Below are 25,022 nucleotides of genomic sequence, written 5' to 3' on the forward strand. Positions count from 1 at the left end.
TCCTCTTGCGATAAAGGTGAACATACCATGAGCCTTCCTAATTGCTTGCTGCACCTGCATGTCAGCTTTCAGTGACTTAGTGACAAGGACATCCAGGGCCCTTTGTACATCTACACTTACACCACTCTTACCATTTAAGAAATACTCTACACATCTGTTCCTCCTACCAAAGTGGATAACCTCACATTTTTCCACATTATATTCCATCTGCCACGTTCTTGCCCACTCACTAACTCTGTCCAAATCCCGTTGAAGCCGCTTTGCATCTTCCTCACCACACAAATTCCCACCTAGATTTGTGTCATCAGCAAACTTGGAAATATTGTATTTGGTCCCCACATCCAAATCATTGATATATATTGCAAACAGCTGGGGCTCGAGCACTGATCCCTGCGGTACCCCACTAGTCACAGCCTGCCAACGCGAGAATGACCCATTTATTCCTACTCTCTGTTTTCTGCCTGTTAACCTTAATCCTTAATCCATGCCAGTATATTACCTCCTATCCCATGTGTTTTATTTTGCTAACCAACCTCCTGTGGGGAACTTTAACAAAAGCCTTCTGAAAATCCAAGTATACCACATCCTCCAACTCCCCTTTATCAATTCTGTTAGTAACATCCTCAAAAAACTCCCAACAGGTTCGTCAAACATGATTTCCCATTCATAAATCCATGTTGACTATGCCCAATCAGATCATTATTGTCCAAGTGTCCATTTATCACATCCTTTAGAATAGATTCTAGCATTTTCCCAACTCAGATGTAAGGCTAACAGGTCTGTAATTCCCTGTTTTCTTTCTCCGTCCCTTCTTAAATAGTGGGGTGACATTTGAGACCTTCCAATCTGCAGGAACTGCTCCAGAATCTATAGAATTTTGGAAGATGATCACCAACGCATCCATTATCTCCATAGCTACCTCTTTCAACACGCTGGGATGTAGAATATCAGGTCCTGGGGACTTATCAGCCTTCATTTCTCCAATACAGCCTTCTCACAAATATTAATTTCCTTCAATTCCTCATTCCCCCTAATCCCTTTGATCTCTAATTCTGGAACATTTCTTGTATCTTCCTCAGTGAAAACATACACAAAGTAATCATTGAGCTTCTCTGCCATTTCTCTATTCCCCTTGACTCTGCCTGTAATGGACCCACATTTGTCTTAGCTAAACGTTTCCTTTTTACATACCGGTAGAAGCTTTTACAGTCCCTTTTTATATTTTTTGCTAGCTTCATAGTTTATTCTCCCTTTCTTTAGCAGTTTCTTGATTCTCCTTTGCTGTATTCTAAAATCCTCCCAATCCTTAGGTTTACTATTATTTCTGGCAACTTTATAGGCCTTTTCTTTTAATCTTAGACAATCCTTAACTTCCTTTATTATCCACTGTTGACTGCCTTTGCTTTTGGGGTTTTTGTGCCTTGAAGGAATGTATAGTTGCTGTAAACTATGTAATATTTCTTTGAAGACTATCCATTGTCTATGTACTGTCATACCTTTTAATGTATTTTCCCAATCCCCCTCAGCCAATTTGCCCCTCGTACCTTCATAATTTCCTTTGTTCAAATTTAACACCCTGGCTTCAGATTGAACTACCTCACATTCAAACATAATGCAAAATTCTTTCATATTATTGTCACTCATCCCTAAAAGGTTCTTTTACAACAAGATTATTAATTAGCCCTTTCTCATTACCTAATATTAGAGCTAAAATAGCCTGTTCTCTAGTCAGTTCTTCAATATACTGCTCTAGAAAACCATCCCTAACACACTCCAGAAACACATCCTCCACAGCATTGATGCTCATTAGGTTTACCCAGTCTATATGCAGATTAGATTCACCAATTATTACTGTATTCCCATGCCACATGCTTCTCTAATCTCCTGATTAATACCATGCCCCACACTACCAATACTGTTTGGTAGCCTATAAATGGCTCCTACCAATGTTTGCTGCCCCTTGCTCTTTCTTAGCTCTACCCAAACAGATTCCACATTTTGTACTTCTGATCTGAGATCCTCCCTTACTAATGTACTGATCCCATCCCTTATTATCAGTGCAACACCACCTCCTTTTCCTTTTTGCCTGTCCCCTTCCTGAATGTCCAATATCCTTGAATATTCAGTTCCCAGTCTTGGTCACCCTGTAGCCACGTTTCCATTATGGCAATTAGATCATACCCGTTTACCTCTATTTGGGCCTTTCAATCATCTACCTTGTTGCAAATGCTGTGTGCATTCAGATAGGGTGCCCTTAACCTTGTCTTCTTGACATTCTGCATTCTAAGCCAAGTTGATGCTCGACTTTGTTTCACCTGCCTTCTAATGTCACTTGCTACTTTTCTACCTCCTGTTACCAGCTTTACTTCCTTCCAATTTGAGCTACCTCAGGTTCCCATCCCCCTGACAAGCTAGTTTAAACCCTCCCCAACAGCACTAGCAAATCTCCCTGCGAGGAGGTTAGTTCCGGTCCTGTTAAGGTGTAGCTCGTCCATCTTGTACAGGTCCCACCTGCCCCAGAACTGATCCCAATGCCTCAGAAATCTGATGCCCTCCCTCCTACGCCAATTTTCCAGCCATGTGTTCAATCGATCAATTTTCCTATTCCTATGCTCACTGGCACATGGCACTGGGAGTAATCCTGAGATTACTGCTTTCGAGGTCCTGCTTTTTAATTTCCTTCCTAACTCCCTAAAAATCTGCTTTCAGGACTTCATCCCTCTTCCTATCAATGTTATTGGTACCAATGTGGACCACGACCTCTGGCTGTTCACCCTCCCCCTGAAGGATGACCTGCAGCCGCTCTGTGACATCTTTGACCCTGGCACCAGGGAAGCAACACACCATCCTCGAGTCACATTTACTGCTGCAGAGATACCCATTTGATCCCCTGAATATTGAATCCCCTGTCACTATTGCTCTTACACTCTTCTTCCTTCCCTCCAGTGCAGCTGAGCCACCCGTGGTGGAACAGACTTTGCTCTGGCTGCACTCCCCTGAGGAACCAACATTCACACCAGTATCCAAAATAGAAAACCAATTAGCAAGGAAGATAGACTCAGGGGACTCCTGAACTGCCTGCCTGGTTCTCTTAGACTGCTTGGCGGTCACCCATTCCCTCTCTGCCTGCATGCTCCTAACCTGCGGTGTGACCACCCCCCTAAACATGCTATCCATGTAGTCCTCTGCCTCGCGGATGCACAACAGTGACTCCAGCCGCCACTTGAATTCTGAAACTTGGAACTTAAGCTTCTGCAGCCGGTGACACTTCCTGCAGATATGTTCGTCTATGAGACGTGGTGTGTTCATGACTTCCCACATACCGCAGGACGTACATTCCACTTGGCCAAGCTGACCTGCATAACGTAACTTTAAAAATCTTTTACTACAATGAGAAGGAAAATAACCTACCAGTTACTCACCAACCAACTTCTTCCCCTGTAGCAAAGAGAGAGGCAGCTACTGCAGGCTGAAAAAAGGTAGGAAAGAAAGAAAGGAGCCCCTCCTTTACGCACCAAACTCCCACTTTACACTCTGTGCACTCAAATATATTTTCTGCTTAATTTATAGTTCCCCTCCTTACCGAACTCCCTCAATTACCAAACTCCCTTAACACTCTGTGCCCTCCAGCAGCATTCAGTGCACACAAGCAGCACCGAGAGTCCCCTCAATTTATACTCTGAAAACAATGCTGTGTCAGCTCAGCTAAAGCTCTGCTGCAGCTCAGAAACCAGTTTAAGCTAGCTACCTAATTAACTAGCTACAGCTATTCCCAGAGTGTTAGTATACCCCAGTTTAAAACTACAAGAAACCTAACTTACCTCTTAACTGAAAGAGGAATTTCAATTAATTGCCAGATGTAAACAAAACAAAAACTAGCCTTGAGAGATTAACCCTTAAAATGCATTCACTTACCAAACTCCCTTTTTCACAGCTGAGTGTTTCCTGCGAATTTATGGGTTTTACCAAAAATTTGTTCCAAATTTCAGCACCATTGCTGCACCTTTAACTGACTTGTTGAAGAAAAGTGTAAAAGTGGTGTATTCAGAGTGGTGCCAGCTAGCATTCAGAATGTTGACGGCAATCTTAACAAATGACCTCGAATTGGCAGCCCCGAATTTCAACAAGCCCTTTAAAATGGCCATTGATACCAGTGATGTCTGAGTGGGTGCCATTCTACTCCAAGATGACGATTCAGGCCTAGAAAGGCCAACAGGCTATTTTTCATTTTAAAAAATTCCAGCATAGAAAAGGAGGCATTAAGGGTCCTACTTGCCCTTCAACATTTCGAAATTTTTGCCAATAAGGGACATTGAGAAATTAAAAATTTACACTGACCCCAATCCCCTAATTCAAAGTTAAAAACTCCAGACTGTTTCAATGGAGCTGCCCCTCCAGCCATTCAACCTGAACATTGCACATATAACTGGGAAGAACAACATTATAGCAGATACCTTGTGCAGAATATAAAACAATGTACAACCAAAATGCCTGTACAGAAATGAAAGCCTGAGAAATACATGGGATGAATGTGTACATGTGTACTAGCCTATATCTTTCCTTCTTTGAGAGAAAACAAAATGACAAAAAATGAAATATCAAGGAATTTCATTTTTTCCCTTTTATGGGCAGGTGTCATGCACAGAAGGAACCATGATGAAATAAACAGTAAAATGGAAAAATTATGAATGAAAAAGTCAATTGTTAAACAAAACCACAAGAACATGGATAATTGTACCACAGTCAAATTGGAGGAGCGGTCACACGACCCCTCCTGTACTGGAAATCAACAAATCTATCTACAAAAATGGAACTCATTAACGTCACCTGAAATAGCTCTGAGGAGAACCCTTTGAAACTGAAAAGAGCACTATTGTATATTAATGACTCATATCGAAGTGAATGAACTAACAGAAGATTCAGGAGATAGACTGACTCACAGCCCAACCCAAAATGATTCGGTGTGAAATAGCACCCTGTTAACAGAATGATCCCCATTCAGACATCAATTGGTAGCCATGGTCTCCACATCCTGGTCCATTTTGTGGGCACACCAGGGGAGAGAGTCATGTATCTCCTAACAGAAACTCTGATGTGATGGGCTTTTACCTTAAAAAGGTAGCCAGAGAGAGAGAGAGAGGGAGAGGGAGGGCAAAGCCAACACCTTCAGAAAGCAGACGGTTAGAGGCTGTGAAAGAGATCCAGCCAAGCAAGAAGAATGCTGATGAACAATAACTGAACAACCATGATAGCAGAGACATCACAAAGTGACTTTAAGGACTCTTCATCTAACCCTAACCCTAAAATTCACACCACTAGCTTTGTACTGAGTTATAACCACTAGAACTCTACAACACCTCAACAAGTTGAAGACGACAAACACCCAGGCCTACACCTTTACAAAGAGACTATCCTCTTGAGAAGATTCAACAGGTTTAAAATAAACCACAACCACTTACCTCACTTTGGAATTCAAACTACCTACCCTGTTCTCCCTATCTATGTATCCTTATATATGTGCATGTGAGTGAATGTGTGTGTAGGTGAGGTTGCGACCATTTCGGGAATTGTGTACAACCTACGAAAAATCTGTCATTTGTCTGTTTATTTGACCCGAGAAACACATGGGGGTGAATGCAATGTTTTAACAAAACACGATTGCAGTCAGTTGAGAGGTAAACAGAGGAAGCCGCCTATACCCCTTTCCACCTATCCATAAGACTTTAGTGTCAACTGGACTGAAATCCTGTAAGAACATCAGGGAGCCAGTATATGGCAGAAATTTTAACTAGATTTAAGTACAAGAGATGATCCTCTTGGGATGTAGGAATTGAGGGTTCGCCCATGAGTCTAGTGAGAAACACAGAAGCTTCAAATATCGAGAGTAGGAGAGATCAAATAACCCAAAAAATGTAAGATTGTTTATATTGCCATGTAAGCAGTGCTAGGTGCTTACTGAACTGAACTATTGATAACTGGAAGCTATTTTTAAAGAGCTGTTAGCCCTACCGGAATATTTAAATAATTAAAGAAAGATTTAATGAAGTTAAATAAATGTATCTCCTTTGCCCCACTTCCCCCCCCGATAATGATTAAATTAATTATTTGCCCTTCCCCCAAATCACTTACCTTTACCATCTGACCATCTCCCACCCACAAACCTTGAACTACAACCTTTCCCATCATCCCCTACACCCACGACGTCTATTTGACCCCATTCACCCACCCCCCCACCAACACTGAGAAACTTACCTCCTCCTCCCTCCCCACCCATGTTGTGCCTCATTTCCCCGGATGGGAATCCGAAGGCGCGTAAGTGCCAGCCACTGGGCTGAAGATCACAGCAGGACATCATGAACAAGGGCAAGTACATGCAAATCTAATAATATGCATTATTTGCATATGGTGATTGTGCTCCTGTCGCTTAGCAGCAGGGGGGCCACCACAGTGCCTCACCGTCAACGGGAGGATCAGTCCAAACCCTGACAGCGTCGAGGTCCATGGCAGGCCTCATCCAGGGCCATCTCCAGCAGCCCTACCCCCCCCACGAATCCTGACATCAAGGGCTCCTTAAAATCCAGCCCCTGGAATGAGACTTGAACCCACAACCTTCAGACTCAGGGATAAGAGTGCTACTAACTGAGGCACAGCTAACGTACTTGACCATCCTTTGGTCATTTAATCACTGCTGTCCTCATGGGCCTCACTAACCTTTCCCCTTTGATCTTTCTGTGCTCCCGTTCCCCGACTCTGTATTTACTTCTAAGCTGTTCATTATCCATATCTCCCAGTTCTGAAGAAAGGTCATTGACCTGAAATGTTGGGACCAATATTAACCCTGGCTATACCTGGCGGGAAAGAATCAGGCACCGTGTATGCAGTCATTGCGGTTTTCTCGGATGTGAGATGCACACCATGTCTGTATCCTACTCTCAAGAGGCGCAGGACAGCTTATTATAATATTTGCATCAGGTTTCTACGGTGCAGCTGGGAGCCTGATTTAAATTCATTGGTGGCTAGCTGGGTTTCCCAGGGCTCGGGAAACTCGGCAGTGAAATGAAGATTGGAGCAGCCAGATCAAACAGTTAAGTGTTTTTCCAGCACTGCTCGTGGGCCATGAGAAACTGCCATGCTGCCGGCCTCACCCCTCCTTATGTCATGTGATTCTTGCCTCCCTCCCTCCCTACCTCCCGATTTACAGTCCGATCCCCCTCCCCACTCCCCCTCATATACCCCGTCATCTTTGCCCATTGCTGGCAATGTCCACAAAGGTCCTCGGCTGCAGCCTTCTACTACAGGTTTGCCTGCCCAGCTGCCTGACTGCTTGCCAACCGCTTAATCCATACAAGAAACAGAATTTTTTAAGATGATCATGTGGCCCTGTCAGTGAATTCAGCAGGACTTGCGCGTTCCTGGATTTCCAACTCTTCCCCCCCTTCCCCCCTCCCCACAAACTACCACACTCCCCCGTGTCCTCCCCACCTCCCTGTAAATAATGGGCCCGTTGACTCTGCTGCTCTCTCCACAGATGCTGCCTGCTCTAATCCTGTGTCGGAACTGTTCTTTTTAAAGGCTCTAATTCCACTTCCCCGCCCCCAGCACATGGTTCCCATTTTATACAGGGTTAACATCAAAGGATGCCAACCCACTAGGATCGACCTGGACCCTCCAGGAATGAAAGCTTCACCTCCAGGACACTGCTGCAAGAAAAAACCAGGGGGAAAAAAATCATAGGGACTTTTTAAAAAAATGTTTTTTTTTTCATTTTCTGTGATCACGCTTGTTTATATTCCTGCCTTCCAACAGTGACCACACTTCAAAAGTGTTTCACTTGGTGTAAGGCGCTTTAGGGCAGTCTGAGATCATGAAAGAAGCTTCACCGTTATGAATGTTCAGGGGAGATATTTACACCAGAATTCTCTGGGCCAGTTCCCATGCTGGGCCACAAGAGGTCAGTATTGGAACCAGTGTGTGCTGAACACCTGCAAATGGATTCACTTCACTATTTAATAAACTGAACATTGCTTTGAGTATGCTGAATGGCTCAGTAAATAAATGAGATGTTCGACTGACTCATACATTCTGAGAGTGTTGCCCATATCCTAACTTGCACCAAGTCCCATTCTCCCATTGCCCCTGAGCTCACGGACCTACACTGGCTCCAGGTCCAGCAACACCACAATATTAAAATTATCACCCACGTTTTTAAATCCCTCATGGCTTCGCCCCTCACTATCTCTATAATCTCCTCCAGCCACATAACCTTCCAGTATTGGTCTCTTGCACATCCCTGATTTTAATCGCTCCACAATTGGTGGCCGTGCCATCAGCTGCCAAGGCCCAAAGCTCTGCAATTCCCTCCCTAAACCTCTCCACCTCTTTATCCCTCTCTCTTCTTTTAAGAAGCTCCTTAAAACCTACCTCTTTGTCCAAGATTTTGGACACCTATCCTAATGTCTCTTTATATGACTCGTGTCAGAACATGTTTGATAACACTCCTGTGTAGGGCCTGTGGACATAGGTTAAAGGTGTTATATAAATGCAAGTTGGTGTTGCTTCTATTGCTGTCCCAGGCAGATGCTGAAAACATCTATTAAGACCCACTTTTCTATGCAAATTCAAATCCCAACACCTGTTAAATGACTCCTTTGAGAAATTAGTTTCCGATAAACAGAGCAGGGCTCTTCGGGAGACCGCACAGTCGCCAACCAGAGGGATCTTTAGGCAAACCTGCATAAATGGAACACCTGAAACCTCTCTATCTTTCTGGGATTGAATGCTTGCTATGGCTGTGTTGCAGGGATAGGGTGGTTTCTCTACTGCTATGGATGCTGGGTAAAGGACTCACCATTCTACTGAAAATTTTTACAGTACATGCAGTGACCGTTTTGGCAACAAGAACACCTGAAAACTCAAGGCCATCTGATGCCAGTCTATAAGGTGTCTGTAATTTACAAACACCTTCCTGTGGAGCCAGGAGCAGCAGGAACACTCCTCCCCAACTCCACAGCAGTTGCAATCAGTCTTCCGCTCCCCTGTAGCTCAATCTACCACCCACACACCAACACCCTGCAACCCCACATAACTGCCTGGGACTTACCTTAGGTCCTCTGACCAATTTTGTTCAGTAATTTAAACATGAGTCTCATTAAAGATAGGATTAGATGGAGCAGTTCAGATAGTAAGAGTTCCCATAGTTATTTTTAAAAGATAGTTAACAAAGTGAGTGTTGGTCCTTTAGAAAGTGAATCTGGGGAATTAATAAGGGAAAATAAGGAGATGGCAGATGAATTGAACAGATATTTTCATCAGTCTTCACCATAGAGATACAGGTAACATCCCAGTATTAGCTGTAAATCAGGAAATGGAAGGGAGGGAGGAACTCAAGAAAATTACCAGGGAAGTGGTACTGAGCAAATTGTTGGAGCTGCAGACTGACATGTCCCCGGGTCCTGATGGACTTCATCCTAGGGTCTTAAAAGAAGTGGCTCGTGAGATAGTTGATGCGTTGGTTTCAATTTTCCAAAATTCCCGAGATTCAGGAAGGTTCCATTAGATTGGAAAATAGCAAATATAACTCTTTTATTCAAAAAGGGAAGGAGATAGAAAGCAGGAAGCTACTGGCCAGTTAGCTAAACATCTGTTATAGAGAAAATGTTAGAAGCTATTATAAAAGACATTATAGCAGGGCACTTAGAAAAATTCAAGGTAATCAGGCAGAGTCAACAGGTTTTGTGAAAGGGAAATCATGCTTAACCAATTTATTGGAGTTCTTTGAAGAAGTAACATGTGCTGTGGATAAATGGGAATTGGTGGATGTACTGTACTTAGATTTCCAGAAGTCATTTGATAAGGTGCCACATCAAAAGTTATTGCGGAAAATAAAAGCTCATGGTGTAGGGGGTGACTTTTTGGCATGGATAGAAGATTGGTTAGCTAACAGGAAACAGAGGATAGGCATAAATGGGTCATTTTCTGGTTGGCAGGATGTAACGAGAGGTGTGCCACAGGGATCAGTGCTGGGGCCTCAGTTTTTTACAATTTATATAAATGACTTGGATGACGGGACCAAAGGTATGGTTGCTAAATTTGCTGATGCCAATTTGAAGTAGGAAAGTAAGTTGTGAAGAGGACATAAGGAGGTTACAAAGGGATATAGATCGGTTAAGTGAGTGGGCAAAGACCTGGAAAATGGAGTGGGAAAGTGGGAAATTGTTCATTTTGGCAGGAAGAATAAAATAGAAGCATATTATCTAAATGGTGAGAGAGATGAAGAGGGATTTGGGTGTCCTAATGCATGAATCGGAAAAGGTTAGTATGCAGGTGCAGCAAGTAATTAGGAAAGCTAATAGAATGTTATCATTTATCGCAAGGGGAATTGAATATAAAAGTAGGGAGGTTATGCTTCAGCAATGCAGGGCATTGTTGAGACCACATCTGGAGTACTGTGTACAGTACTGGTCTCCTTATTTAAGGAAGGATATAAATGCATGGGAAGCAGTTCAGATAAGGTTTACTCGACTAATACCTGGACTGGGCAGGTTGTCTTATGAGAAAAGGTTGGACAGACTAAGCTTGTATCTGCTGGAGTTTAGAAGAGTAAGAAGTGACTTGATTGAAACATATAAGATTCTGATGAGTCTCAACAGGGTGGATGTGGAAAGGATGTTTCCTCTTGTAGGAGAATCTAGAACTAGGGATCACTGTTTAAAAATAAGGGGGTCACTCACTTAAGACAGAGATGAAGAGAATTTTTTTCTCTCAGAAGGTCGTGAGTCTTTGGAACCCTCTTCCGCAAAAGGCGGTGGAAGCAGAGTCTTTGAATATTTTTAAGACAGAGGTCGATAGATTCTTGAAAAGCAAGGAGGTGAAAAGTTATTGGGGGTAGGCGGGAATGTGAAGTTGAGGTTACAATCAAATCAGCCATGATCTTGTTGAATGGTGGAGCAGGCTCGAGGGGCTGAGTGGCCTACTCCTGCTCCTAATGCGTATGTTTGTATACGAGTGAGCTATCTTGCATTTTGCTGAGAAAAAGCATATGTGAGCTTAAAAGGGGCTCATATTTCCAAAATAAATCCAGGCCTGTTGGTAAAGGACAGCCTGAAGTGAAGCTGGCTGTCTGCTGTTTGACAAGGCCCCATCGGTTTTGGGGCCTTTTGCTTTAGTGAGCCCGAAAATACAGCCAGACAAATATTTACCACAAATATTGTCCGATGATGAGAAGCTGAGTTAAATTGGGTCTATATTCTCTGGAGTTTAGAAGAATGAGAGGTGATTTCAGTGAAACATATAAGATTCTGAAGGGGTTTGACAGGGGAGACACCAAGAGGTTGTTTCCCCTGGCTGGGGAATCTAGAACATGAGGGCACAGTGTCAGGATACAGGGACGATCATTGAGGAAGGAGATGAGCAGAAATTACTTCACTCAATGGGTTGTGAATCTCTGGAATTCTCTACCCCAGAGGGTTGTGGATGTTCCATCGTTGAATATATTCAAGACTGGGATAGACAGATTTTTGGTCTCTCAGGGAATCAAGGGATATGGGGTGCGGGCAGGAAAGTGGAGTTGAAGCTGGAGGTCAGTCAAGATCACATTGAATGGCAGAACAGGCTCGATGGGCCAAATGGGCTAATCCTGCTCCTATTTCTTGTGCTCTTAAACCTATTCAAAAGGATTTCTGATGATTCACCAATCAGCTAGTAGACCATAGCAGCTAAATCAGCCATAATTACCATTGTTAACACTGAAGGGACCTATTCCTGTTTAAAACACGATTTCCAACCTCCTCGTCCCAGTCAAACAGCCTTTTCTTTCCCCATCTCCAGTAGTTTTCCAAACCATAAACCAAATTGTTCAGGGAATAAAAAGTTAATTTTCCCTCAGCTGTTGCTCACAACAGTTTCCCAAGGAAGTAACCTCTAATTTCCGGAATAGAAACAGAAAGTGTTGGAAATACTCAGCAGGTCTGGCAGCATCTGTGGAGAAAGAAGCAGAGTTAACATTTCAAGTCTGTGACCTTTCATCAGACCTTTCATCAGGTCACAGACCTTAAACATTAGCTCTGTTTCTCTCCACAGATGCTGCCAGACCTGCGGAGTATTTCCAGCACTTCCTGTTTTTATCTCAGAATTCCTGCATCTGCAGTAATTTGCTTTTACTCTAATTTGCAGATACGGCCAATTTTGATGGTGACCAATATAAGCTTGCGTGATTACAACAAAAAGCCACATAGGTTTCTACATGCTCAGCATACCTGTTCTTATGGATGAGACGTTAAAACTGAGGCCTTGTCTGCCCTGTAAGGTGGATGCAAAAGATCCCATGGCACTTTTCGATGAACAGCAGGGGAGCTCTTCCCGGTGTCCTGGCCAACATTTATCCCTCAACCATCAACTAAAAACAGATTATCTGGTCATTATTATCAGATTGCTCCTTGTGGGTGCTTGCTGTCTGCAAATGGTCCACCGTGTTTCTTATATTACGACTGTGACTACACTTCAAAGTACTCAATTGTCTGTAAAGCACTTTGGTCACGAAAGGTACTATAGAAATGCAAGCCATTCTTTACCACAGCTGTGATTTGCTCTCTGTGGACAACTCTGACTAAAAAATTACAAACAAAAATGCCTTTCAGAAAAACCTAAAGGATGTGGTGTGTCATTGAGTCAGAGGTTTTTGATTACATTTATGAAAGCAATCCCTTTAGCTGCAGTGACTTGTCCTTGTACCACCTTATTTTCTACATCACAACAGTGACTACACTTCAAAAAGTATTTCATTGGCTGGAAAGTACATTGGGATGTCCGGTGGCACTGTATAAGTCGAAGTCTTTCTTATTCTGTCATATCATGCAGGACAAATGCCATGGTTGCTGCAGTATAAATCTTCAGCCACTAGGTGGGAGTGTCCACACTCTAACCACGACATGATGCCTGTAATTGTATTGTAGTTATGTAAGTGCCTCCACACCAGATGTGGCTGTCTGCATGATGTTTCACTTTTCGAGAATTGACTTTGATTTACGTGTTCTGCGCGAGCAGGGGTTTGTACCAACTTTGCCTTAATGCATTTTATTTCTCCCTCACTTTCTGAAAGAAAACTAAGACAACTTAAAAATTAGATTTTTCAAAGGAGTCAGCAGGGGAAGAAGGCCACTTTCAATTCTGTTCTGGCATAGGTAGGGATAGTTCTCCTTGTCCTGTGCCTTCAACAGGGGCCACCTATAAACTTTGAATGCTTGCGTGCTGTGTTAGCCGTGGCTCTCTTGTTTCTATGTCGGAAGGTTGTGGGTTTAGGTCCCACTCCCGGGCTTAAGCACAAAAGTCAAAGCTAATGCTGCAGTACAGAATTGAAGGTGTGCTACACAGTTGGAGGTGCCGCCTTTTGGATGAAACGTTAAACTAAGGTCCCATCTACCCTCGCAGGTGGATGTAAAAGATATCTTGCTGTTATTTTGAAGAGCAGAGGAGTTCTCCCCAGTGCCCTGGTCAATATTTATCCCTCAGTCAACATCACAAAAAAAAAGATTATCTGGTCATTATCACATTGCTATTTGTGGGATCTTGCTGTGTGCTAATTGGCTGCCACATTTCCTACATTACAACAGTGCCTACACTCCAAAATGTGCTTCAATGGCTGGAAAGTGCTTTAGGACATCCTGTGGTCGTGAAAGGTGTCATTTTTTCCTTTTGTTCCTGAACTTAATTGCCAGATGTCTAGACACAGGAGAAGAGTGATTATGATAATATTGGTTTGATGCATGGCTTTATTTGGCCAGCCTTTGTCAACGTGCTTTTTCGTAGATTTTCTGGGTGAAATGAGGTACGAGGTTTGGCCACGGAAGCTCGATCACTTTCTAAGTGCATCTGACAGTTGCTTTTAATTGTTAGTCACCACAGAGGACAGAGAGGTGACCTGCCTCCAGAACCCTGCTTACTTAGTAAGGAGTTACTGGCAGCTGTTTGAGGGGAGCCTTGGGTAATCAAGCCTTCAATTTTCCATCTCCCACTTGGTTTCTTCACTCCCTCTAACATGTGACATACAAAACAGAAAGAAGTTGCAATTATATAAGGCCTTTCACAACCACAGGGCTTCCCAAAGTCTCATGTTTCACACAGAGGGCCTCAAACAAGCATTGGGTCCCTCATTTGTAGTTTCAAAGGGCCTAACACTTGTTTCATGAACGTGCCTGGAATGCGCTGCCTGAAAGGCAGTGGAAGCTGGTTCATCAGTAACTTTCAAAAGGAATTGGATTAATAGTTGAAGGGGAAAAATAAATACAAGGCGATGGGGAAACAGCAAGGAAGCGGGATAAATTGGATAACTCTTTCAAAGAGCTGGCACAGGCACAATGGGCAGAATGGTCTCCTTCTGTGCAGTATCATACAATGATATCAATATTTATTTCAAAAATTTTGGAATAACTTTTGCGATCCTGAACTCCCAGTGGGAGAGTCATACACGTTGGGTGGGGCACGGAGCTGCTTTTAACCCAACTCAGTTGAAAGTAATGGGATCGATCTCAATCCGTTTTACTCTCTGTCCCGTCTTACCATTGAATGCAACAGGAAGTAAAATGGCACCGGGTGCTAAATTGGCGGCGGAATTTTAACATGGGTGAGCGTATGGGTCTGTGCGCAGGTGGGGGCTGAAATCCAATGAAAATATGAGCACATCGGGAGACAGCTCCAGCCCGCTGACTTCCCCACCTAACTGCAGAGGGTTAGGCTGCATGCATACAACCCCTTCAGGAAAGGGTGTTGGTGAGACCGCACCTAGAGTACAGTGTACAGTTTTGGTCTCCTTACTTAAGGAGAGATATACTTTCATTGGAGGCAGTTCAGAGCAGGTTCACTAGGCTGATTCCTGGGGTGAAGGGGTTGTCTTATGAGGAAAGGTTGAGCAAGTTAAGCCTATGCTCATTGGAGTTTAGAAGAATGAGAGGTAGTCTTATTGAAACATATAAGATTCTGAGGGAGCTTGGTAGGATGTTTCCCCCAGGTAGAGGAATCTAGAACTAAAGGGCACAGTTTCAAAATAAGAGATCTCTCTTTTAAGATGGAGATGAGGAGGAATTTCTATCGGGGGTCATTAATCTTTGGAATTCACTTCCACAGACAGCAGTGGAGGTTGGGTAATTGAATATATTCAAAGCTGAGTTAGACAGATTTTTGATTCACTAGGGAGTCAAGAGTTTTGGGGGGCAGGCAGGAAAGTGGAGATAAGGCCACAATCAGATCAGCCATGATCTTATTGAATGGCCAAGCAGGCTTAAGGGCCTAGTCCTGCTCCTATTTCTTATGGGAGGCATGTTGTTAATTTCAATCTATTAATCACTCAATTACACATATATTATCATGGCTTTTGCAGTTTAACTGTGGGTCTAGGAATGGCTCAGGCTTCCTGGAACTCGCCTGTGAAAGTATGGTGAAAACACAGCGGCAATTGAGAGGGTTGAAGACATGACAGGGAAATATGCCAGTAAGTACTGACACCTCTCAGCTGCTTTCTTATCGGCTTTGTTCACAGTACTTGTGCTGAGAGGTTGCTCTGCACACTTTGGAGGGGTCATCTACACTTTGGAGATTTGTACGTCTGATTTGCACTTTGGAGTTCTGATCTATCCAATCAGCATGGCTACCGCTAACGCTGTGTTACTTTGGACCTCGGCTGAGGATCGAGATGACCAGCAGCAGCAGCACCGGGAGCAGCACCAGCAGCAGCAACAGCCTGCTGCTCACAGACCTGCCACTCCACAGGAGAGAGGGAATCAGCAGAGAGGTGTAGCTCACAGGAGAGCATACCCGGCACAGGGCCTACAGACAGAGGATAAGCTTCCTCGGTATGTCGGAATTCCAGTGTCTCAGGAGACTCTGGTGATGACAGACATTTTCCAGCCTGCTGGAACAACTCCAGCTGCCAGCTGGACCTGGTGGCCGTGCTTTACCAGTGTCTGTCAGAGTCACCACCGCCCACAGCTGCTTCACCTCTGGATCATTCCAGGCCCCTGCCAGAGACATTTGCAGGATTTCCCCAGTCAGCCGCCCACAAGTGCATGAGACAGGTGACTGATGGCTTGTTTTCCAGGGCGGCAACAATGTGAATGTCGCCTGCAATGACGCCAGTCAGAGTGAGTGGGCTCTCGGGTTTGCAGCTCTGTGGCTTCCCACAGGTGCAGGGTGTCATTGACTGCACACATGGCAAATCCGACGCCCCCAGATTACCCAGGAGTGTTCACTAACCACAAAGGTTTCCACTGCATAAATGTAAAGCTGGTATTCAACCACAGAAAGATCTTCATGTAGGTGTGCAAGCATCTTCCATGATGATTTCATCCTGTGACTGTGCACCCTCCCACTTTGCACCTGGGAGCAGACTTACCGGCTGACTGCTCGGAGACACGGGATACCCACTTAAAATGAGGCCAATGACACCCTTGAGGAACCCAATCAATGAGACCCAGGAGCACGACAATGAAAGCCATATGACAACAGGATGTTTCATTGAACAAAGCTGCTGAAGATGTGTCATTGAGCAAGCTATCGACATGCTGAAGATGTGCTTATCACTTCAACTCGAGATGACGACTTAACTGATGTGTGCTGGTGGGACTGAAATCCAGGGAAAATACGAGCACATTGGGAGAGAGCTCCAACCCGCTGACTTCCCCATCTAACTGCAAAGGGTTAGTTGCGTGTGTGCAACCCCTTCGGGAGAGGGCATTGGTGAGACCGCACCTCGAGTGCAGGGTACAGTTTTGGTCTCCTTACTTAAGGAAGGAAATAGTTGCATTGGAGGCAGGTCAGAGAAGATTCGCTAGGCTGAGTCCTGGGATGCAGGGGTTGCCTTATGAGGAAAGGTTGAGCAGGTCGGGCCTATACCCATTGGAGTTTAGAAGAATGAGAGGTGATCTTATTGAAACATATAAGATTCTGAGGGAGCTTGACAGGGTAGATGTGCTTCAGGTGCCTGGACAGATCTGGAAGCGTGCTTCAGTACACACCAACCAAGGTGTCCAGAAGGATTGTGGTGTGCACAGCAGCAAGGTTTGGGCCTGCAGGAGGAACAAGGCATGGAGCACGGAGCCTCTTCAGACAATTCGGAGGACAAGGGGGCGGAAGGTGAGTTAGCCAATACACCAGCAAAAGTGCTCATTGCTGCTCGGTGATGCCCACTTTATTGCAAGGTTCATTTAGATTCCACCAGTACATCCATCCAAGAACCACATGCAAAGTTACACCGCAGCTGTTAGCTTTGCGAAAACAGCATCTCACTGCCTGCCTCGCTATTGGAATGCATTGAACAGTCTGAAGTTGTTATATTTGCTCGTTAGATAAGGACTAAATATGCCACAGAAAGTTGTCATTTCAAGTCTGAGTGATAAGTGTTAATGACTGCCAGCCAATCTCGTTGGCACTGAAAATTAACCATTTAAGTGTGGATTCTCATTTCTTCAGGTATTAATTGTTGTTGGAGATTTAAAAATGATAAATGCAACCTGTTAATTTGTTTTACCTTCCCTTTCAGTGTGTTTCCTTCCTTCGCTTAATCCGATCATTCTATCCCTCTCTTTATTTTTCTTTCTGTACCTGATTTGACATTGAATTCACCCACTGTAACTTAAAGAGAGGCACAGTCACATTCCCTGTTCTCTCAGGTCCCCAGTGCCTTGTTTCCCTTGCTGCAATGTTATCAGCTCACACTTTCAGCAATTTGCCACGCTAAATAGTTGAAAACCTAAACAGGCAAGGGACAAGTCTGACTAACGACAGATGCTGTTGGATGCCCTGTCGCAGCAAACTCTGGGCCAGATAATCAAATATGAATTCTACTGTTGATTCTTTGAATCCAGTCAAATACCCAGACCGGACTTTAACTGTGGGGCTAATGAATTACAAAACTAAATCAATATCTTGTGATCTTTGCAGAATCACTACAATCCTCTTGTAGGCAGTTGATCAAATTCTGCCAAAACATATCACATGCTAATCAGTGCCTAGCAACAAATGGAGGAGATGCATTTGCCTAATGAAAAAAAATCCATGTAAGGTTTTATTGAAAATACCTTTTTAATTGAATCTCAAACATGTAACATAATATAGAAACCTGCAAGACTACTTAGTTACAAGCCAGATCCTGTTTATTTTTTATTCATTCATGGGATGTGGGCATCACCGGCTAGGACAGCATTTATTGCCCATCCCTAATTGCCCTTGAGAAGGTGGTGGTGAGCCACCGCCTTGAACCGCTGCAGTCCATGTGAGGTAGGCACACCCACAGTGCTGTTAGGAAGGGAGTTCCAGGATTTGAACCAGCAACAGTGAAGGAACAGTGATTTAGTTCCAAGTCAGGATGGTGTGTGACTTGGAGGGGAACTTGCAGGTGGTGGTGTTCCCATGCAACTGCTGCCCTTGTCCTTCTAGGTGGTAGCGGTCGTGGGTTTCGAAGATGCTGTCTAAGGAGCCCTGGTGTGTTGCTGCAGTGCATCTTGTAGATGGTACACACTGCTGCCACTGTGCGTCAGTGGCGGAGGGAGTGAATGTTTGTGGACGGGGTGCCAATGAAGTGGGTTGCTTTGTCCTGGATGATGTCAAGCTTCTTGAGTGTTGTTGGAGTTGCAGCCATCCAGGCAAGTGGACAGTATTCCATCACACTGTTGACTTGTGCCTTGTAGATGGTGGACAGGCTTTGGGGAGTCAGGAGGTGAGTTACTCGCCGCAGGACTCCTAGCCTCTGACCTGCTCTTGTTGCCACGGTATTTATATGGCTACTCCAGTTCAGTTTCTGGTCAATGGTAACCCCCAGGATGTTGATAGTGGGGGATTCAGTGATGGTAATGCCGTTGAATGTCAAGGGGAGATGGTTAGATTCTCTCTTGTTGGAGATGGTCATTACCTGGCACTTGTGTGGCGCAAATGTTACTTGCCACTTATCAGCCCAAGCCCAGATGTTGTCCAGGTCTTGCTGCATTTCTACACAGACTGTTTCAGTATCTGAAGAATCGCGAATGGTGCTGAACAATGTGCAATCATCAGCGAACATCCCCACTTCTGACCTTATGATTGAAGGAAGGTCATTGATGAAACAGCTGAAGATGGTTGGGCCTACCCTAAGGAACTCCTGCAGTGATGCCCTGGAGCTGAGATGATTGACCTCCAACAACTACAACTATCTTCCTTTTTACTATGTATAACTCCAACCAGCAGAGAGTTTTCCCCCCAATTCCCATTGACTCCAGTTTTGCTTAGGGCTCCTTGATGCCATACTCAGTCAAATGCTGCCTTGATGTCAATGGCAGTCATGCTCACCTCACCTCTTGAGTTCAGCTCTTTTGTCTATGTTTGGACCAAGGCTGTAATGAGGTCAGGAGCTAAGTGGCCCTGGCAGAACCCAAACTGAGCGTCACTGAGCAGGTTATTGCTGAGTATTACACTGTCAATTACACCTTCCATCACTTTACTGACGATCGAGGGTAGACTAATAGGGCGGTAATTGGCTGGGTTGGATTTGTCCTGCTTCTTGTGTATAGGACATATCTGGGCAATTTTCCACATTGTCGGGTAGATGCCAATGTTGTAGCTGTACTGGAACAGCTTGGCTAGGCGTGCAACAAATTCTGGAACAGAAGTCTTCAGTACTATTGCCAGAATGTTGTCAGGGCCCATAGCCTTTGCAGTATCCAGTGCCTTCAGTCGTTTCTTGATATCACATGGAGTGAATCAGATTGACTGAAGACTGGCATCTGTGATGCTGGGGACCTCAGGAGGAAGCAGAGATGGATCATCCAGACGGCACTTCTGGCTGAATATCGTTGCAAATGCTTCAGCCTTTTCTTTTGCACTGATGTGCTGGGCTCTCCCATCGTGGAGGATGGCGATATTTGTAGGGCCACCTCTTCCTGTCAGTTGTTTAATTGTCCACCACCATTCACGACTGGATGTGGCAGGACTGGAGAGCTTAGATCTGATCCGTTGGTTGTGGGGTCGCTTAGCTCTGTCTATCGCATGCTGCTTAACACGCAAGTAGTCCTGTGTTGTAGCTTCACCAAGTTGAAACCTCATTTTGAGGTATGCCAGGTGCTGCTCCTGGCACACTCTCCTGCACTCTTCATTGAACCAGGGTTGGTCCCCCAGTTGATGGTAATTGTCGAGTGGGGGATATGCTGGGCCATGAAGTTACAGATTGTGGTGGAGTACAATTCTACTGCTGCCGATGGCCCACAGCGCCTCATGGATGAGTTGCTAGATTTGTTCAAAGTCTATCCCATTTAGCACGGTGGTAGTGTTACACAACATGATGGAGGGTATCCTCAATGTGAAGACGGGACGTCATCTCCACAAGGGCTGTGCGGTGATCATTCCTGCCACTACTGTGATGGACAGATGCATCTGTGATAGGCAGATTGGTGAGGACAAGGTCAAATCTGTTTTTCCCCTCTTGTTGGTTCCCTCACCATCTGCCACAGACCCAGTCTAGCAGCTATGTCCTTTATGACTCGCCCAGCTCGGTCCGTAATGGTGGCCGGAGCCACTCTTGGTGATGGATATTGAAGCCCCCCCACCCAGAGTACATTTCGTGCCCTTGCCACCCTCAGTGGTTTTCAACATGGAGGAATACTGATTCAACAGCTGAGGTCGGGGGTGGGTGGGTGCAGGAGGTGGGAATCAGCAGGAGGTTTCCTTGCCCATGATTCGCCTGATGTCATGAGACATCATGGGGTCCGGAATCGATGTTGAGGACTCCCAGGGTAACTCCCTCCCAACTGTATATCACTGTGCCACCACAGGACATACCCAGGAATGGTGACGGTGGCGTCGGGGACATGACATGTCTGTCAGATATGATTCCAGTTTCATTCATTGTTGACTATGTAGCGTTTGGGTACAACTGAGTGGCTTGCTCAGCCATTAAGAGTCAGCCACATTGCTGTGGGTCTGGTGTAGTGTCACATGTAGTCCAGATCAGTAGAGTACAGCATATTTCCTTCCTTCAAGGGCATGAGTGAACCAAATGGGTTTTTACGACAATGGCTTCATGGCCATCATTAGATTAGCTTTTAATTCCAGATTTATTAATTGAATTCAAATTCCACCTTCTGCCACGGTGGGATTCGAACCCATGTCCCCAGGGGACTACCCCAGGTCTGTGGGTTACTAATCCAGTGACAATACCACTATGCCACCACGTCCTATTGAGTAGCTAATGACTCATTCTTTCGTCTCAAACATTTATTCAGCTCATGGACCCCTCTAATGTTCCATAAATCTGGAGATTTATCACTGCATCTAAATCCTGAAAGACGTATTCCTTCCTCCCTTCATTTGCAAATCTTTCAGCTCCCAGTAAAATGGGGTGTTCTTCCCTCAGTTGTCAATTTGAAGTATCCTATTGACTGTCCCGAAGAGATTTATCGGAATCCCTCAAGTGTTACATTCTGTACAGCTGAGATATTCATTTCACATTCACTACATCCCTTTGTTGCCAACATCAATTGAAGCAGAATTTCTTTTAACATTCATTCTCAGGATATGGACGTCACTGGCAAGGTTGACATTTATTGCCCATCTCGAGTTGCCCTTGAGAAGGTGGTGGTGAGCCTATTTCTTGAAACGCTACAGTCCAGCAACGAGAAAGGAACAGCTGATATATTTCCAAGCCGGGATGATGTGTGACTTGGTGGTGATGGTGTTTCCATGAGCCTGCTGCCCTTGTCCTTCTAGCTAGTGGAGGCTGCAGGTTTGGGGGGGGGGGGGGGGGGGTGCTGTCAAAGGAACATAAAAGCAGGGATCAGTGTGAAGTTCCCCAAATTCTGACAGCTTAGGTTTGACATGCCAGATTTACACCGGGTGTAAAATCATTAGAAAATTTTGGCCCTGAAATTCCATTTTCAATTATAATTGTGTCCTTGGTGTTCGAAAGGTAAGGGGTTAATGGGGGCAATGTTCAACTGCTGGCTGCCCTGTTTCTCACCTGAGAAATGAGCAGCTTCTAATCGAAAATCAGATGGGGGTCTGGGGCAACTCAGCCACCCTATTGAGGCCCAAGGTTTGCCTGATCCAATTTTCACACCTAGTTGTAAATGAGTGAACCTGAAGCAGGCTACTTGAATATGCAAATGAGGTGCCACACTTGTCGTTGAACCCCAATTGGCCATTTGCACCAGCTGTTGATTGGCCTAAGAAATTTCACTTTTCTTAGTTAGAAGGTGATAGGTTCAAGTCCTGTGCCAGAGGCTTGAGCATAAAGTCTATGCTGACATTCGAGGGCAGTATTGAGGGAGTGCTGCACTTTTGGAGGTGCCGTCTTTTGGGCAAGAAATTAAAAAGAGGCCCTGTCTGCTCTCTCAGGTGGATATTAAAGGGAGGCGGTGGCATAGTGGTATTGTCACTGGGCTAGTAACCCAAAGACCGAGGGTATTGCTCTGGGGACAAGGGTTCGAATCCCACCACAGCAGAAAGTGGAATTTGAATTCAATTAGTAATTTTGAATTAAAAGCTAGTCTAATGATGGCCATGAAACCATTGTCACTTGTTGTAAAAACCCACTTCCTTCAGGAAGGAAATCTGCTGTCCTTGCCTGGACTGGCCTACATGTGACTCCAGACCCACAGCAATGTGGTTGAGTCTTACATGCCCTCTGAAATGGCCTAACAAGCCACTCAGTTGTATCTAACCGCTACAAAATCAATAAAAAGGAAAGAAACCAGACGGACCACCCGGCATCGACCTAGGCACCGGAAACGACAACGGCAAACACAGCCCTGTCGATCCTGCAAAGTGCCAAAGGTGGGAGAGTTGTCCCACAGGCTGGTCAAGCAACAGCCTGACATAGTCATACTCACGGAATCATACCTTACAGACAATATCCGAAACACTGCCATCACTATCCCCGGGTACTGGCAGGACAGACCCAGCAGACGTGGTGGCACAGTGATATACAGTAGGGAGGGTGTTGCCCTGGGAGTCCTCACCATCGACTCCGGACCCCATGAAATCTCATGGCATCAGGTCAAACATGGGCAAGGAAACCTCCTGCTGGCATTTCCCCCACTCTACCATTACCACCAAGTCAGGAGACCAACACTGGTTCAATAAAGAGTGCAGGAGGGCATGCCAGGAGCAGCACCAGGCATACCTCAAAATGAGGTGTCAACCTGGTGAAGCTACAACACAGGACTATCTGCGTGCCAAACAGCATAAGCAACATGCAATAGACAGAACTAAGTGATCCCATAACCAATGGATCAGATCTAAGCTCTGCAGTCCTGCCACATCCAGCCGTGAATGGTGGTGGACAATTAAACAACTAACTGGAGTAGGTGGCTCCACAAATATCCGCATCCTCAATGATGGGGGAGCCCAGCACATCAGTGCGAATGATAAGGCTGAAGCATTTGCAACAATCTTCAGCCAGAAGTGCCGAGTTGATGATCCATCTCGGCCTCCTCCTGAAGTCCCCAGCATCACAGATGCCAGACTTCAGCCAATTCGATTCACTCCATGTGATATCAAGGAACGACTGAAGGCACTGGATACTGCAAAAGCTATGGGCCCTGACAATATTCCGGCAATAGTACTGAAGACCTGTGCTCCAGAACTTGCCGTGCCCCTAGCCAAGCTGTTCCAGTACAGCTACAATACTGGCACCTACCCTGCAATGTGGAAAATTGCCCAGGTATGTCCTGTACACAAAAAGGAGGACAAGTCCAACACAGCCAATTACCGCCCCATCAGCCTACTCTCTATCATCAGTAAAGTGATGGAAGGTGTTCTCAACAGTGCCATCAAGCAGCACTTGCTTAGCAATGACCTGCTCAGTGATGCTCAGTTTGGGTTCTGCCAGGGCCACTCAGCTCCTGACCTCATTACAGCCTTGGTTCAAACATGGACAAAAGAGCTGAACTCAAGAGGTGAGGTGAGAGTGACTGCCCTTGACATCAAGGCAGCATTTGACCGAGTATGGCATCAAGGAGTCCTAGCAAAACTAAGGTCAATGGGAAACAGGGGGAGAACCCCTCTGCTGGCTGGAGTCATACCTAGCGCAAAGGAAGATGGTTGTGGTTGTTGGAGGTCAATCATCTGAGCTCCAGGACGTCACTGCAGGAGTTCTTCAGGGTAGTGTCCTAGGCCCAACCATCTTCAGCTGCTTCATCAATGACCTTCCTTCAATCATAAGGTCAGAAGTGGGGATGTTCGCTGATGATTACACAATGTTCAGCACCATTTGTGACTCCTCAGATACTGAAGCAGTCCATGTAGAAATGCAACAAGACCTGGACAATATCCAGGCTTGGGCTGATAAGTGGCAAGTAACATTTGCGCCACACAAGTGCCAGGCAATGACCATCTCCAACAAGAGAGAATCTAACCATCTCCCCTTGACATTCAATGGCATTACCATCACTGAATCGCCCACTATCAACATCCTGGGGGCTACCATTGACCAGAAACAGAACTGGAGTAGCCATATAAATACCGTGGTTACAAGAGCAGGCAGAGGCTAGGAACCCTGAGGCGAGTAACTCACCTCCTGACTCCCCAACGCCTATCCACCATCTACAAGACACAAGTCAGGAGTGTGATGGAATACTCTCCACTTGCCTGGATGGGTGCAGCTCCAACAACACTCAAGAAGCTCGACACCATCCAGGACAAAGCAGCCCACTTGATTGGTACCCCATCTACAAACATTTACTCTCTCCACCACCGACGCACAGTGGCAGCAGTGTGTACCATCTACAAGATGCACTGCAGCAATGCACCAAGGCTCCTTCGACAGCACCTTCCAAACCCACGACCTCTACCACGTAGGAAGACAAGGGCAGCAAATGCATGGGAACATCACCACCTGCAAGTTCCCCTTCAAGTCACACACCATCCTGACTTGGAACTATATCGCCATTCCTTCACTGTCGCTGGGTCAAAATCCTGGAACTCCCTTCCTCACAGCACTGTGAGTATACCTACCCCACACGGACTGCAGCGGTTCAAGAAGGCAGCTCACCACCACCTTCTCAAGAGCA

The sequence above is a fragment of the Heterodontus francisci genome, chromosome 5, assembly GCF_036365525.1.
Source record: "Heterodontus francisci isolate sHetFra1 chromosome 5, sHetFra1.hap1, whole genome shotgun sequence".
Classification (NCBI taxonomy): Eukaryota; Metazoa; Chordata; class Chondrichthyes; order Heterodontiformes; family Heterodontidae; genus Heterodontus; species Heterodontus francisci.